Raw genomic sequence first — 14,932 nt, 5'->3', positions numbered from 1 at the left:
ACATTCTGCCTGGACCTGGAATTCTCCTACACAAGCTCCTCTGGACAATACTGGCCATGGATGTTCTTACCTGTTAGATAAGCAAAGGAGACTTTGAGTCCAGTGGTTAGATCCTTACAGGGCCAACTTGATTACTGCCTCAAGTCTGTGAATTCCTTTTGACAAAGGACAGGCAAAGACATCTTGGGCTAAGGAAAATAGACAAGAGGCTGCGACCTGTCTTCACATTATATAGGGGTTTTGTTTCAATAATGGTGCTGCTCATTTGGAGATCATGCCTTGAGAATCTCTGATAAAGAGTCTAGATGCAGGGTTGGCATTGGGGCACAACAGGTTAAACCACTGCCTGCATCACTGACATTCCATATGGGTACTGGTTCAAGTCTTGGCTGCTCCACTTCTGATCCCTGATAATGTGCCTGGGAAAGCAGCAGAAGATGGACCAAGTCCTGCATTCTTAGACCCATGTGGGAGACCTGGATGAATCTCCAGGCTTTGGCCTTGCCCAGCACTAGCCATGTGTCCACTTGGGTAGTGAACTAGCAGATGGCAGATATCTTGTTGTAACTCTGCCTTTCAAATAAATACAAATAAATATTTAAAGAAGAATATTCTAGATGTTCTCTTGATCACAACTTCAGTTCAGTGTTTTCACTGGATAGTTGGACTATCCTATATTTTTAATACAGACAATGTCTTCCTCTTTTTTATTGGTTAAGGTAGGTTGCACTCTAACACATATTCTTGCCATTTTGGTATTCTATTTTGTATCATCCTTATCCTACTGCATGTCCTTGAAGTATTTTCCATCTAGCTGGTGGTTGGGGAAAGACAGTGAGGGAAGAGGACGCCCGCTTCTTAACTCCTTGTTGCAGGGGTGCTGTTGGAAGGAGACTGAAGAACGTAGTCTGGCAGAGTGACTAAGAAGAAATAGGGATGTGCTTTGGTGAATTTCTAGCTCGCTCTGCTAGTCCCTTCAAGAGCGTGTGGGAATGCCATCCAGCTCATGGTCTCAGCATTCCACCGCACACCCACCGTTGTCAGCGCCGGTACTTGTGCCCTTTGTCATTTACTTGGTTTCGTCCGACTTTCCCCATCCTCTCCCTAGCAGCAGCACTTGGTCTCTGTGAGGCGCGGGATGTTGCCAAATCAGCAAGAGGCTGATGCTTCTTCAGAGAGCCGTGAGCCCCTTCTCTTAGAACTTCTGAGATAATGAAAAGCAATTTGACAAACTCCCTCCTGCTTTAGATGCTCTTGAGTTCTCACGCGGTTTTCTGAGTGGGCAGAGAGCAGTAGATGTGAGGTGGAAGGGAGAGGGAAGCATAAAACTTTGCACTTCCTTTTTAACCACTTTATACCTGTGTTTCAATTACACACAGTGTAGAAACAGGAGAATGAACATCTGACTGGAGGTCAACTTCTGTTGCAACCAGAACTCTGACAAATGGAGTGATGTATAGCTATGTACGTAGGCAGGGATTCTTAAAACAGCCTGGAAGCCATCACCTACACGAAGCCATATCATTATATGTGGGGAAATAATGTCATTGTGTATTGAGTCAGGTGAAAAGGGAGACATTTGCATTGAGATCCGTTTTCTTCCCACACCTTCCTGGAGTTTACAGGGAGAGAAAGAGCTGCCATGAAGTCTGTTCTTGCTCCTGGCAACTCTTCCCATGTACTTATTTCTACACTTCTCTCTGTCCCTTTCAGGGTGTTTATTTTCTGTATAAAGTCCAACTCATTGAAAGCAGTAAACCCAGAGAGCTTTTACAGGAAATCCTTAGCACAGGGAACTGATGCTCTAAAATTATTTCAGAATAATAACAGACCACTCAATGTACATGGCTTCTTATGCTTTTCACAATAATTTTGCATACATTTTCTCTCTTTGTGCTATTTATAATCTTGCAAAAGATCTGTAAGATGGGTCCTATTTATCCCCAATTTAAAGACAGGAAATGTGACATGCAAAGCGATAGAATGACTTGCCTAAGGTCACCAAATGACTTTAGAGATGGGAGCAGGACTGGAACTATACTGCATCTATACTTCAAAGACTATTGCATCTGGATACCCAGGAGTATTAAGGGACCCCTTTCCACTTCCTTCCTAAATTTCACCCAGTAAAGTAGTTTGTGCAATTAATTGCTATATAAATGTAATACCCTTTCAACCTAAATAAATTCTTTGGATGATGTAAATTCTCAATGTGTCCAGCCATCAGTTTGAAGGAATTCTAACATAACATTTAACATTTTAGACAGCAAATTATTTATCTGCCCTCAAAATGATGTCAAAATATCAGTCCTAGCTAAAGCAAGCAAATGGTCAAAAACATTTTCTTGCAGTTTCTTTGCCTTCTGAATCACAGCTCCGAACACTCTGTGTGTCCGTCTTCTCCTGGTCCATCATCCTTTCCAGGAAACAACTATCCATGGAAGGCCAGTTTGGATTTGTCACAGAATGCTGTCCTGATTCCCATAGCCTATCCCTTCAGTGACATTTTCTGTTTCCAAAAATACCTTAGAAGCATGATCCATGGAATTAATTCCACCAGTTTGAATTTTAAGTTCTACCTCTTATTCCTACCACGTATTGCTCAACATTAGCCCATATCTAGATCATCTCTAAATATAAGGTCACCACGCAAGCTAGTGTACATTCTATGAAAAAGCACTTGTCTGTGTAACTCCATGTCCCACCATCAGGTGAGGCACGTGACATAAAACAAAGGAAAGCAAAAGCTGAAGCCAAGCACTTCCCCCTTTCCCACACGTGCGCCTTCCCCATCTGTCGATGCAGAACTCTCCCTCAAGTCGTTGAGTATTATAAGCAAATGGTGGACAATCTGAGGCAGTGGGGAGCATGACGTGGCATTTCCCGTGAGTCCCCCTGGCTCCAGCTTGTGTTTAAATGCCCTCGTGGCGCCAACAATTTGGGCTTCAGCCAGAGCACTGAGCCTCATCGGCATTATGATTACATTTTTGCACAGTCTACGTTGCTGCATTAAACTCCAGATGTTTGCTCAGAAGTCACTAAATGAACATCGCACATATTTTTGGCCCATTAACGTTACACTAAGATCACAGTAGGATTATCACCCAGGAAGGTGACTGTGTGTGCATCTTCTGTTCTCATGTCGCCTCAGCGTTTTTCTCTTACTAAATTAGATTAGGGAAAATGAGAGGAGGAGCCTAAAGAAGAGCAGGAGTTTGTTAGACCATGTTCCTATCAAGAGAAAAAAAATACTATCCTATGTCTACCACTACCAGCTGATTGACGTGTTTTATGAAGTGCAAGTGACAGCCTTTAGTGTAAGTACTAACAAAATGACTGTTGGAGGGTTTTTGTACAAAACTAATATGCTTTATGACATGAAATATATTAAAATGTCAGTGTTTTAACCAATGTTTATAACAATATATTACAGTCATTTATTGAGTTTATAAAACATGTTATGAACTAACAAGATAAAAGATGCTTTGCAAATAAAGTTGCTATTATTTAGAATGAGTCTGATGCCCAGCTTACGAGACGTAGATGGAGGGACATTTGATGCCCGCTAAGCAGAATAATGCTATCTTTTGGAAGATAAATAAATTGGCCTCAATAATAGCATTTATCTAAGCAGGCGCTTTCGTTCCTCCACACAGGTACTTTTGTGTGAAGTCTTATACATTGTGAAGGATCTTGATATCTATCTAAGAAATTGGATCGCAAATCCTGCACTGCAATTGCCTGTTGCACTATAATTGTTTGTGTACTTAACTTGAGCACTCATTGAACTCTCAGCTCCATGAATCAGGCTGAGTACATTGTTTGCCATTGCGATCTCAAGGCCTGATTCAGAGCAGGACGCATAGTAGGCAATCTATAAATGTTTGTTAAATCGATAAATGAAAGAACGAAAGAATGGGTTCTACCTGAGGTCTGCTGACCTAGCTTAGAACCACAAACTTGAATAAGTTGGGTAGAGATTGTATATCTCTTAGAAAGAATTGTTTTTTCCAGTTGCGTGAGCCCTGAAGAGTCAGACAGACATTCTAAAGTAAGCATTATTAGCCAGAGAGCTGCCGTTCCAGACATTCAGGCTGTTCAGCCAAGGACATCTTTGCTGAGAGGAGAGCCCTGCGTCTGGCCCGTGACCTTGGGTTCTCCCTTCATGGGGAGAGGAGACCGCTGAGTGTGAGGATGCTCAGGCTGCAAGTCTTCAGGTGGAGACCCATGTGGCTAGGTGGTCTCCAAACATCAATAGGTTTTCTTCCAAGCTCTCAATATTCCTTTTTGCAAAACTGCCACAGAGAGAGGAAAAACCTGAAAATGGTGTCTTGTCTTTTAAAGTGTTTGTCTCAATTCACCCATCACCAGGTTATTGTCTCTCTCACTGTCTTCTTTGCTTTTTCTAACTCCTGGAAACCACAGGTCCTTCCTCAAAGTCCAGGAAATCCCAATTCTAAAAGGGATGTGGCATGATTGTGGCCTGGAAGATGCTATTTTGCTGAGTACATTTAATGGAGGGAGAGATTATAAATGCTTTCAAAGAGCCAAAAGTAGCACCGAAACTCAACTTGGACTTGGTGGGGCTGTGGTGTTTACATGATTCAAAATGAAGTTTGCCAGAAAAATTACATTTGGGGAAATTTGAAAATGAGAGGAAATGATAGAGAGGACTGTTGTCACAAAAATCCCACCCCCACATACAGTCTCTGTTTATGTTTTGTGTTTCTTTACATGTATACACAAACACATATTTATATACATAAATACACGTGTATAAACACACATGTATATACTCACCCACAGATGTATGTATATGTAAATGTGGGTTTTTTTTTTTTGACAGGCAGAGTGGACAGTGAGAGAGAGAGACAGAGAGAAAGGTCTTCCTTTGCCATTGGTTCACCCTCCAATGGCTGCCGTGGCCGGCGCGCTGCGGCCGGCACACTGCGGCCGGCACACTGTGCTGATCCGATGGCAGGAGCCAGGTGCTTTTCCTGGTCTCCCATGGGGTGCAGGGCCCAAGCACTTGGCCCATCCTCCACTGCCTTCCCAGGCCACAGCAGAGGCCTGGAAGAGGGGCAACCGGGACAGAATCCGGCGCCCCGACAGGGACTAGAACCTGGTGTGCCGGCGCCGCAAGGCAGAGGATTAGCCTAGTGAGCCACGGCGCCAGCCTGTAAATGTGTTTTAAAGAAAAGTATGTTCATAGTACTTATGTCATTTGTATTCTCCTTTTTTACTGGGATTAGTTGATAAGTAAGGACTATGATGGAGTTCAAACAAACTTATCTAGTGACAGAAACGCTGCTGCTTTAATTTATAGTGAGATAAAATTCAAAGTAACTTAGAAGTCATTTAGGTAAACCTCACCTCTCCTTGCTACGCCGTGGACTAGGAAAACAATCTGCTAAGGTCATGTGTCCATCTGGCCATGTGTGTGGTTCCCCTTGGTGCACAGTGGGATAGGAGTGTGGGGAGGGCAGTGGAGGAAACTGGGGCTCCTAGAATCAGACTGTCCAGGAAATCCTGATGTTGACCCTTTTAGTTTTACCATATTGAGCAACACACTCATATCCTATATACTGCCATTTCGTCATGAATAAAACAGATAAAATAGTGCCTGTCTCATCTGGTTGCTGTAGATGAATAAATACACAAATCACACTTAGAACAGACTAGATGTTAATGAGTTCTGATTAAGTGTTATTTTGTGTTGTTATTAACACATCTACTGTGTGTCTCAGAAAACACACATGGACACGTTGGTGATCATCTTAAATTCCATTTACATACTGCCTCTAAAGACTCAACAGGAGTACAAAAAAGTCAACCAATTAGTTGATTAGGAAAAACAACTGCAATCCAGTGTATTAATGGACTAGACCTTATGGAGTTATAAAAGAAATACACCAAATGGCTTACAAATCTCACTGTAGAAACAAATCTTAAAAACAAACTAATTTTGATTAATGTCCTAACCACGTATGTAACCAAGTGTAACTCTGCACATTATTCATTTTGATTATGGTCTCCAGTTTCCTGCAGACAGGAGCCGGCCTGGAGAGGCCACACGTGCTGTCAGCGCGGAGCGGCCGAGGCACAGGTTCCTGATCCCCAGTCTGGCGCCATTTCCACCACAGCACAGTGACATTGCTGGGGCAGGGGGCTCAGGGGAAGGGAGAAAGTTAAGTACTGGATGATTCAGGAAGCGTTTTTGTGGAAAAATCGGATTGAATTTCAGCTGTAAGGGAAAGATGTGGAAATGAAGGGAGAAGAGCCATCCTGATGTGGAGAAAACACAGGCAGGAACTGGAGCAGGGATGGACAGGGTGGGTTCAGGGGGTGGCAAGGAGGTCAGGGACGCTTCACGTGTCTAACTCTATGGGGGGAGTTTTTTCATCCGTTGTGATCTCAGGTTTTTTTTTTTTTTTTTTTTTTTTTTTTTTTTTTTTTGACAGGCAGAGTGGACAGTGAGAGAAAGAGACAGAGAGAAAGGTCTTCCTTTGCCGTTGGTTCACCCTCCAATGGCCGCCGTGGCCAGCGCACTGAGGCCGGTGCACCGCGCTGATCCGAAGGCAGGAGCCAGGTACTTATCCTGGTCTCCCATGGGGTGCAGGGCCCAAGGACTTGGGCCATCCTCCACTGCACTCCCTGGCCACAGCAGAGAGCTGGCCTGGAAGAGGGGCAACCAGGACAGAATCTGGTGCCCCAACAGGGACTAGAACCCGGTGTGTCGGCGCCGCAAGGCAGAGGATTAGCCTAGTGAGCCGCGGCGCCGGCCATGTGTCTCAGTTTTGCACTGAGATCCTTGGCATAGGGGGCCGGGAGACAGTTATCCCACAGAGAAATAAAGGGCAGCTGTGTGGACTGGACTCAGAGCTGGCGGTGCGCAGGGCGAGGTTGACCAGCAGTCTCTTCCCCCACTTGCACACGCAGGGGCTTGATTTCCGGGAAACTGAACAGAGGCAGCGTGTTTCACTGTCAGCTCTGCCGCTCGCTCCCAGTGCGACTGGAAGTCAGTCTCAAGCCCTCACCTGTTCCTATCCCCAGCAGTCGTTATCATACGCCATGGCTCAGCGGTTGCCATTCATGCAAATGAGACAGTCTGTGTGCTCCTGCTTTGCAAACTGTAAAGGGCTAAAATGTTGATGAATAAAATTTCTTTAGCTTCCACCCTTCACCATGCTGTCTTAGTGCATTTTCTGTCGCTGCAATGGAGTACATGAGACTGGGTCATTGAAAGATGTTTATTTTGTCTCATGGTCCTGGATGTCCGTGGTGCCAGCAGCTGTTCCATTTTCTAATGATGGCTTCCCGCTGCTTCTTATGGTGAAAAGCAGAAGACATGGATGTGTGTGGAAGAGGCGGCTAACTCACTCTACAGCAACCTGCTCTTGGGGTAGCCAATCCAGTGTGGGAAAATCTCAGGCATCCCCATCAACTAATAACAAATCTAGGCCGGAGCCATGGCTCACTAGGCTAATCCTCCGCCTGCGGCGCCGGCACACCGGGTTCTAGTCCCAGCTGGGGCGCCAGATTCTGTCCTGGTTGCTCCTCTTCCAGTCCAGCTCTCTGCTATGGCCCGGGAAGGCAGTGGAGGATGGCCCAAGTGCTTGGGCCCTGCACGCGCATGGGAGACCAGGAGGGGGCACCTGGCTCCTGGCTTTGGGTCTGTGCAGCACGCCGGCCGTGGCGGCCATTTGGGGGGGTGAACCAGCAGAAAAGGAAGACCTTTCTCTCTGTCTGTCTTTCTCACTGTCTAACTCTGCCTGTCAAAAAACAAACAAACAAAAAACGGATCTACTACCATGGCCTAACTCCCTCCCAACACGGCTGCATTGCAAAATTAAGCCCCAACATGAAATTTTTTGTGGGGACAAACCCTATCCAAGCTAGGCACGGCGGTTGCAAGCACACGGAGGTAATTCTTAGTCATTCACCCCGTCTCCTCAGATTGTTAATGCAGCTGGGACTGAACCAGGGAACAGCTGCACTAAGCAATTCAGAACATTTCTTAGAATCCACAGCACAGTTCCTGAGCTGCACATGCGTTGCAGTGACTGATTAAAAAATACAAGATGAAATATTGCAGCTATCAATAATTCCTGCACATGGCTGACTTCTAATGAAAGAATCAAGTTTCTGAGGGAGAGAGAAGAAATGAAGAAAAGAGTTTTTATCAATTTCAGAGGAACACTTTGATATAATCCTGAAAATTTTTCTTGGTGAAATATTTTCTTTTATTACCTTCCATCATACACTGTTTGTTTAATTTCCTTTTTTCAGCAGGTATATATTTCAGTTTTTAATATAAAAAATCATCATTCCTCATTGGTTTCCCCACATCATTTCATTTCCCATTTGCTAGCTTCTCCTTAGATTTTTTTTTTTTTTTTTTTTGGTGTTGCCAGTGATGAGAAATTTCTTCTGGTATTTTGTTCTCCAGAACTTTTGACCGAAAAGGAGAATGTGACCACAGGCAATTTAATTTCCCTAGGCTTCAATTCCCATATCTGCCTAAAAAACAATATACAATTTCCATTTCTACCTGCAGCACTTAGAAGCATAATTCTACTTCCATCAATATAGCCCTCTGAAATACCTCACTACAAGTATCAGTGGGAGGAAAACATCTGTAGTGAAATTAGCAGACGTCCCACGTTGGCTTTACAACACTGGCCAACTTGACATCCCTCGGTTGCTCAGTGTACTTGGTAACAGAAGAACCACTCAGTACAGTGACCCACAATGTCTTTTTGCTTCACACTTTTTTCACTCTCTTTCTGTCTTCTACTCTGTTGTTCCATGATCCTCTCCTTCCAGGTCCTCCTCCCATACAACCGGGGATAAACTGGGCTTTCCGATCCTTGAGTCTTGGTAAGAAAATGTGCAGACAAGAGCCTTTTTTTACCCCTCCCTCCCTTGCTGTACTCCTGCCAGCTTCATAAAGAAACTCCACTTGCAAGAGGTAACCCTATCTGAGTCTGAGGCGTAGGCTTCCCCATATTCTCAAAGTAACACCACTGGGCAGCTCTTGTCCGTCTCGCTAAGTTCTAGATGTCTGGTTAAGTAGGAGTATCCAGGAATCAGATAATTTTAGAGGTTAATGGCACAATCCTGCAGACTGTCAAGTGCACCCCAGACTTCTCACATCAACTACAAGTTCAGGAGTTGTTCAAAGCCACCTCAGGTTCAATAATCCATGAGAAAGACTTGCACAATGCACTCAAAACTTTTGAGCTAAGTTTAGTTCAAGGAAAGGATTCAGATAAGGACAAGGAAGAGACACACAGGACAGCATCTAAGAGGGTTCCAAACACAGATCCCCAGTCATCCTCAAGATGCATTACCCACCTGGTACAAACGTGTGAAAACATGCAGGGTATTGTGGGCCCAGGAAGCTCACTGGTGCTTTGAGTCCGTAGTGTTTATGAGGCCTCGTTATGTAGGTTGAACTCAGTCTCCAGGATAACTGATAGCTCATTGCCAAGGGCCTCCATCCTCTGACCACATTCTCTGGCACGTTCTCTCTACCCCTTGTCTCCACCTCCCAGACTTACTAGGAGGAACCAGCCCCACCTAGGGTCATCTTATTAAATGAACCTTGAAGTGTGATACAGGGGATACAGCCAATGCAGATATTTCCCAAACAAAACATTCTAGTGAACTGCATTTCTTTTTAATACCACTCCTATTGCTTGGTAAATTTCAAGAGTTTCCAGGTAATCTCTGCTGGGAGCCAAGGTCCAAGGCCAGACCTTTATTTAGATGTAACCATATACCTAATTACTCAAAAAGTTTAGAGAAATAAGTGAAAAATCCATGGGAGCCTCAGCCATGTCCATTTGCTTCATAAGGAAACTCCAGACCCTTAGTTCATCTTGCATCTTGTGAAGGGTCAACTTTATTCCAAGTAGCATGTTGCTATGGAACTGTTGCCTTTACTCAACACGCATCTATGGAAAACATTGTTGAAAACCTTCTGATGTTCCCATATCTCATGTTTTCTGACACATTAAATTTTGTTTTGTCTAGTGTTTACTGGTGTTTTTCACATCTATTTCATGCTGTGAATGCACCCACAAAGTGGGTCACTGGAAGGTCTGTTTGTTGACAAGTATATGGTTGTTGTAGAGCCAATGCAGGTGTTTTCCAAACAAAACCTTTTAGTGATTAAGATTTCTTTTCTATATCATCCCATACGACTTGGAAACAGAAGCAATTGCTCTAAGTTTTGTAACCATAACATTTTATTTGGTTCCGTCTTAACTGTGCTTTCAGCATCTTAAGAGTGGCCTAAAAGAGTTTTAAAACATTTCTACCCATTATGGGCCACAGGGGGGACTCCTTTGTGAATAGAGATGCTAGTCCAAATGTTTTGTCTGCCGCACAGTATTCGAAAGCGTTTTCTCTGTTCAAAGGAGGTTGTAACACGCACCCACGCATAACCATCTGCATCTTTGTAACACGTCAATTGCTTGTACAATCATGGGTGGTGATTGACTGATGCGTGCATGTCCATGCAATTTGGTGTGTTCAGCTGCGTGCTTGTGGATGTGGGTGTATTTCACAGAAGCAGGTTGGGCAATAAATTTTGAAACTTTATCCTCATCTTTGGATAGAGTAATAAAAGTTTGTAGGCTTAAGAAAGCAATATTCCCTGGAACTGCAATATATGGGAATGATGAAACTGAACTAAAATGTGCAGTAATCTCTAAGGCCTACCCAAGCTAGAGAGGTGCAAAGTGAGAGCCATAAAGCAAAATTTAACACCCGACACACTAAAAGTCATTTTCAGCCTCGGACCAATTTCACACGGAATTGGGAAATATGACTAATATCAAGGCTTCATTCCCTGGAGGCTGGGGGCATGGGGACGGGGCTTAAGAAGGGGCATGTCAGGAAGAAAAGCAACGGCCCACTGTTAGCTGAACCAATGAGAGGTCAGCATTGCCTTAGTACAATGTTCCACCGTTCTCCCTGCCAACAGCCTGTCTTCCTTTTCCTTGAATTCCACCTGCTATGCAAAGCAAAAGGGACTTGAAACTATTGCAGGCTACAGGGTCTCGACAGCACAGACCAAGGCTCCTCCTTTCTATGGAGTTTAATACAGGATGTAGGAAATTCAGCTCTTTGCCAGGATGCTATGTTTGCAATGTCCTAGTCACAGTCACTAAGGACATCCCATAATAATAGGCAAAAACAGGCAAACTAACTCGCAAACACATTCATCAAACATGCATAGCTATTCCAAGAACCTGATCAACCAAGCCAGCCAGTCTAAAGCACTCAGGCCCACGGCTCTTCCATACCTCCACAACCAAATGCTGGGAATTATATTGCAGGTTTTTTTCCTTTTCTTGCTAACCAGATAATTATGTTGAGTCTTGGGCTCAAATTTCATTTTTTCTTTTTCTTTTTTTCTTCATCAACCAAACACGTGTAGTGCACTTACTCTGTGTCCAGCCTGGCCTGCCCTTTCTGTCCGTGCACCATTGATGATGATGATGATGTAGAGAAGAGGCACAGACTGAAGGTGGCCTGAAAGCGCTCACAGTCAACTGATGGCTGCATGGCTGGTGCCATTGGTGATCCAGACACAGCCCCACGTGCCTCTTCACTCTGGTTAATGTCCCTGGCTTGTTGCAGGATCATTCCCGTGACAGGAACATGTCAGCGAGGGGTGATTTCCACTGAGCAGTGACTCCTCCACTGTGGCTATGCAAACAGAGCCCAGAGCAAAGATGAGCAATTATCCAGCGGATGTGATCCACGCTGACAGCCAATCTGGATAATTCAAATAGCAACAACTTCCTTTGCCTCACCGGCAGGCTTGGGGCTTGCTTCAGTGAGATCATTGTTTAACTTTCTTTGCCTGTGGAAACGCAGTGCATGTGTTTGCTGGGGGTTATAACCACAGCATCTGTTCATTTGACACTCCAGGTTCACTCTGGCTTGGAAGCTCTTGTGCCTAAAATTTAAAGGCAGCAAGATATACCTAACTCCCAGCTGTCTGGGGCCTCAGACTACATATGCTTCTTGGTTTTCTAATCTGCCCAGAGAAATCAAACCATCACCTGAGCCAAAGAGTTGTTTGCCTAATTGGATTCTGTCTTTTTTTTTTTTTAATTTCAGTGATACATAAAGTGTATTCTAATGTCGCAGTTGTCAGAGTGACATTGCAAGCTGAGCCAGACCACTTACCCAGACTTGAAGATTTACATTTTGATGAAGTTTTTCAAGTGCTGTTTTATCTAAAGGAAAAACAGCAATAATTTAAGCAGCTGCAGAATTCCTCGCACATCTGCAGGAAGTCCCTCCTTCTGCCCTGGGCAGCACAGCAAAATGGATAGAGCCCACGTTTTAGAGCTGATTTGACCTGGTTCAAATCCCAGCTCCAAAACTCATTAGCTGTATTATCTTGAGCAAGATACCTAATCTTCTCAAGCATTGGTGGCCTTATTTATAAAATGAGGATGACAATCATTTTGATATCTTCAAGGCCGCTTTGAGGATTAACGTTTATGTATTCCATACGCATTTGCTGAGACTTTATCACGGACCAGGTACCATTCTAGGCACCGGGAAAAGAGCAGTGAACAAACAGACCAAATTACTTCCTCTGATCAATTATTGGAGGAGATAAACAAAAGCAAGACTTAACATGAAATTGAAAACTGACATGTTGGTAAGAGCCGTGGTGGACACATAACACAGAGAATGACAGCAGAGGATAGAGGCGGGATTTGTGACACAGTGCTGGGGGAAAATATCCATGATAAAGTGAGAAATGCAGAGGCGAGGGTAGATGATGGACGTACATGAGGGAAGAGCATCAGAGGTTGAATTGTGTCTCCCCCAAAAGATTTATTAACATTCCAATGTAACTCAGACCGTGACCTTATTTGGTAAAAGGATCTTCACAGGGGTAATCAAGTTAGAATGAGGTCATTAGGGCGTACCCTGACACAGAGACAGACAGGAACACCGGGCGATGAGGTGAAGATAGGGCAAAGACAGCCATGTGACTCGAGTGATAAGTCTGTAAGCCCAGGGATGCTAAGATTGCCAGTGACATCCAGAAACAAACAGCAGCGCGGTAGGATTCTCCCCGAGGGCCTCAGGGGGCGCAGCACCCTGCTGCCACCTCGACTGGGAGCTCTTTTGGGCCATCGCCATCCTGTGCCTGAAAGGGAAACCCATCAGCTGTCGGTGAGCACAGCCGAGCATGACCTGCTTGACATTATAAAATTATGTATGTAAAGTGCCTTCTGATTGGCAATTATTATGTCTACTCCTCCAGCCACTTCACTCCCGATACACGCCGGCTGGGGGGTGGGGAAAGCAGTGTTTCTGGTATTTATTATTTATGCAGATGTGCTTGTGTGGCACGCTGTTGAGACACTGCGGTCAGATTGATTGCCATCTTTCCACATTTCCAGTGGCAGATAGCTTCACCATACCTGGACCACACGGATGCCCTTCATCCAGATCTGACGCACAGGAGGAGGGCTCATTGAAATGGCTCTGTTGATTGAGCTTTGATTTTGCCTTGCACTTGTCTTCCTTTTGCTTTGCTTCAGAAAGACAATGAACCTATATGGTCTGCTAGAGGGCTTGTAGAGCAACTCTGGAGAAATAAAGAAAAGTTTTGGGGACATAAGGTCAAGGTGAAGTCTTTGGAGTATTCATGTTTGCTAGAGAGGCCTGGGTTATTGTTGAGCTGGAAGGAAACAGGGGATGCTGATCTTGAGTCCTGAGAGCCCTAGAAGTGTTAACTGCAGAGGACTGGGCAGGGCGATGCATGCTAGGTCATTACTTCATTCATGCAGCCTGCATTTATTAAACATGTGCTAACAGCAGGCCTGGGTTGCAGAGAAGATATTAAAGTTAACAAAATTTTACCATTCACCAGCAATTCCCAAGGTGTATGAACAAAAAAGAAACAATACGGAAGAGGGAGATTCATCGATTCTGGTGCTGGTGAGATGAGGAGGAAGGAGGGTGGAGAGAATATACTGTGAGAGCCGGGGAAACAGGCAGTTCAGGCTAGCAGGCAGCATGAGGGCTGCCAGAAGGACGAGCATGGAAGGGGCGTGTGTTGGCAGGTGAACAGAGCATTCCAGAAATGAGTCTGGGGAGTGCTGGGTGATCCTGAGAAAACAGAGGAACATCTGGACAATGTCTTCACAGTAGCAGCTCCCGAGTCACAGGGCTGGGACTCTGGGGAGCAACTGCCTTCCATGGGGAGGATGAGGAGGGAGGAGGAAGGTGATGGGGATGAGTAAAAGCGATGGGAGAATAAGAAAAAGTAGAACATAGCCTAAGAGTGAGATAGATGGGCTGTTGGTTTTAAAATTAGGTGCCAAAAATATTGAGCTCTGTGCATAGCTTCTTCATAACATGTGTTTTCCATGAACTTTGTGAAGAACTCATGTATGATGACTTTGGGTTTTGGAAGTGAAGGAGCTCCCCAAGTGCTGGAATGTAGAGGACGTGTCAGCATCAGACCCAAGGGAGTGAAAGACTGGGGCCAGTTTCACTCTGCTGCTGGCAGTGGGGGCAGAGTTTGCCCTCAAAGACCCCATGGTAGTCACAGCGAGTGGAAGGCTGAGACAACAGGATAATCCAGGAATTGTGGTAATGCTGGCCAAGCCACCTGACCCACATAAAGGAGAAAGAAAAGCTCTACCCATGAGCATGGACCATGACTTCTGCTGGACACCATTTCTCTGCCACCCCAGGCCTCCAAGGTTGACAAAAAATTAGTTGCTTACTTTGAGCCACTTTCCTATGCGCCTGGTGAAATGAGATAGAGATGGAGGTGGAAATGGAGATGATGGATGGATGGATGGATGGATGAATGAATGGATAGATAGATAATAGGTAGACAGGGAGAGAAAAGAGAGAGAAAGAGAGAGAGAACAAG

The 14,932-nt window shown here is 44.7% G+C and overlaps 1 pseudogene; it reads right to left on the bottom strand.

The window, feature by feature from the left end:
* LOC149122521 (ADP/ATP translocase 3 pseudogene) overlaps positions 1-11,658 on the bottom strand; it is an 86,380-nt pseudogene extending 74,722 nt beyond the window's left edge.
* Between the last annotated feature and the right edge of the window lie 3,274 nt (positions 11,659-14,932).

This window comes from Oryctolagus cuniculus, chromosome 13 (assembly GCF_051225735.1).
Source record: "Oryctolagus cuniculus isolate XC-2025 breed Fujian yellow rabbit chromosome 13, ASM5122573v1, whole genome shotgun sequence".
Lineage (NCBI taxonomy): Eukaryota > Metazoa > Chordata > Mammalia > Lagomorpha > Leporidae > Oryctolagus > Oryctolagus cuniculus.
Note: the sequence above shows the minus strand (reverse complement) of the source record. Positions and strands in the feature narration are given on the sequence as shown.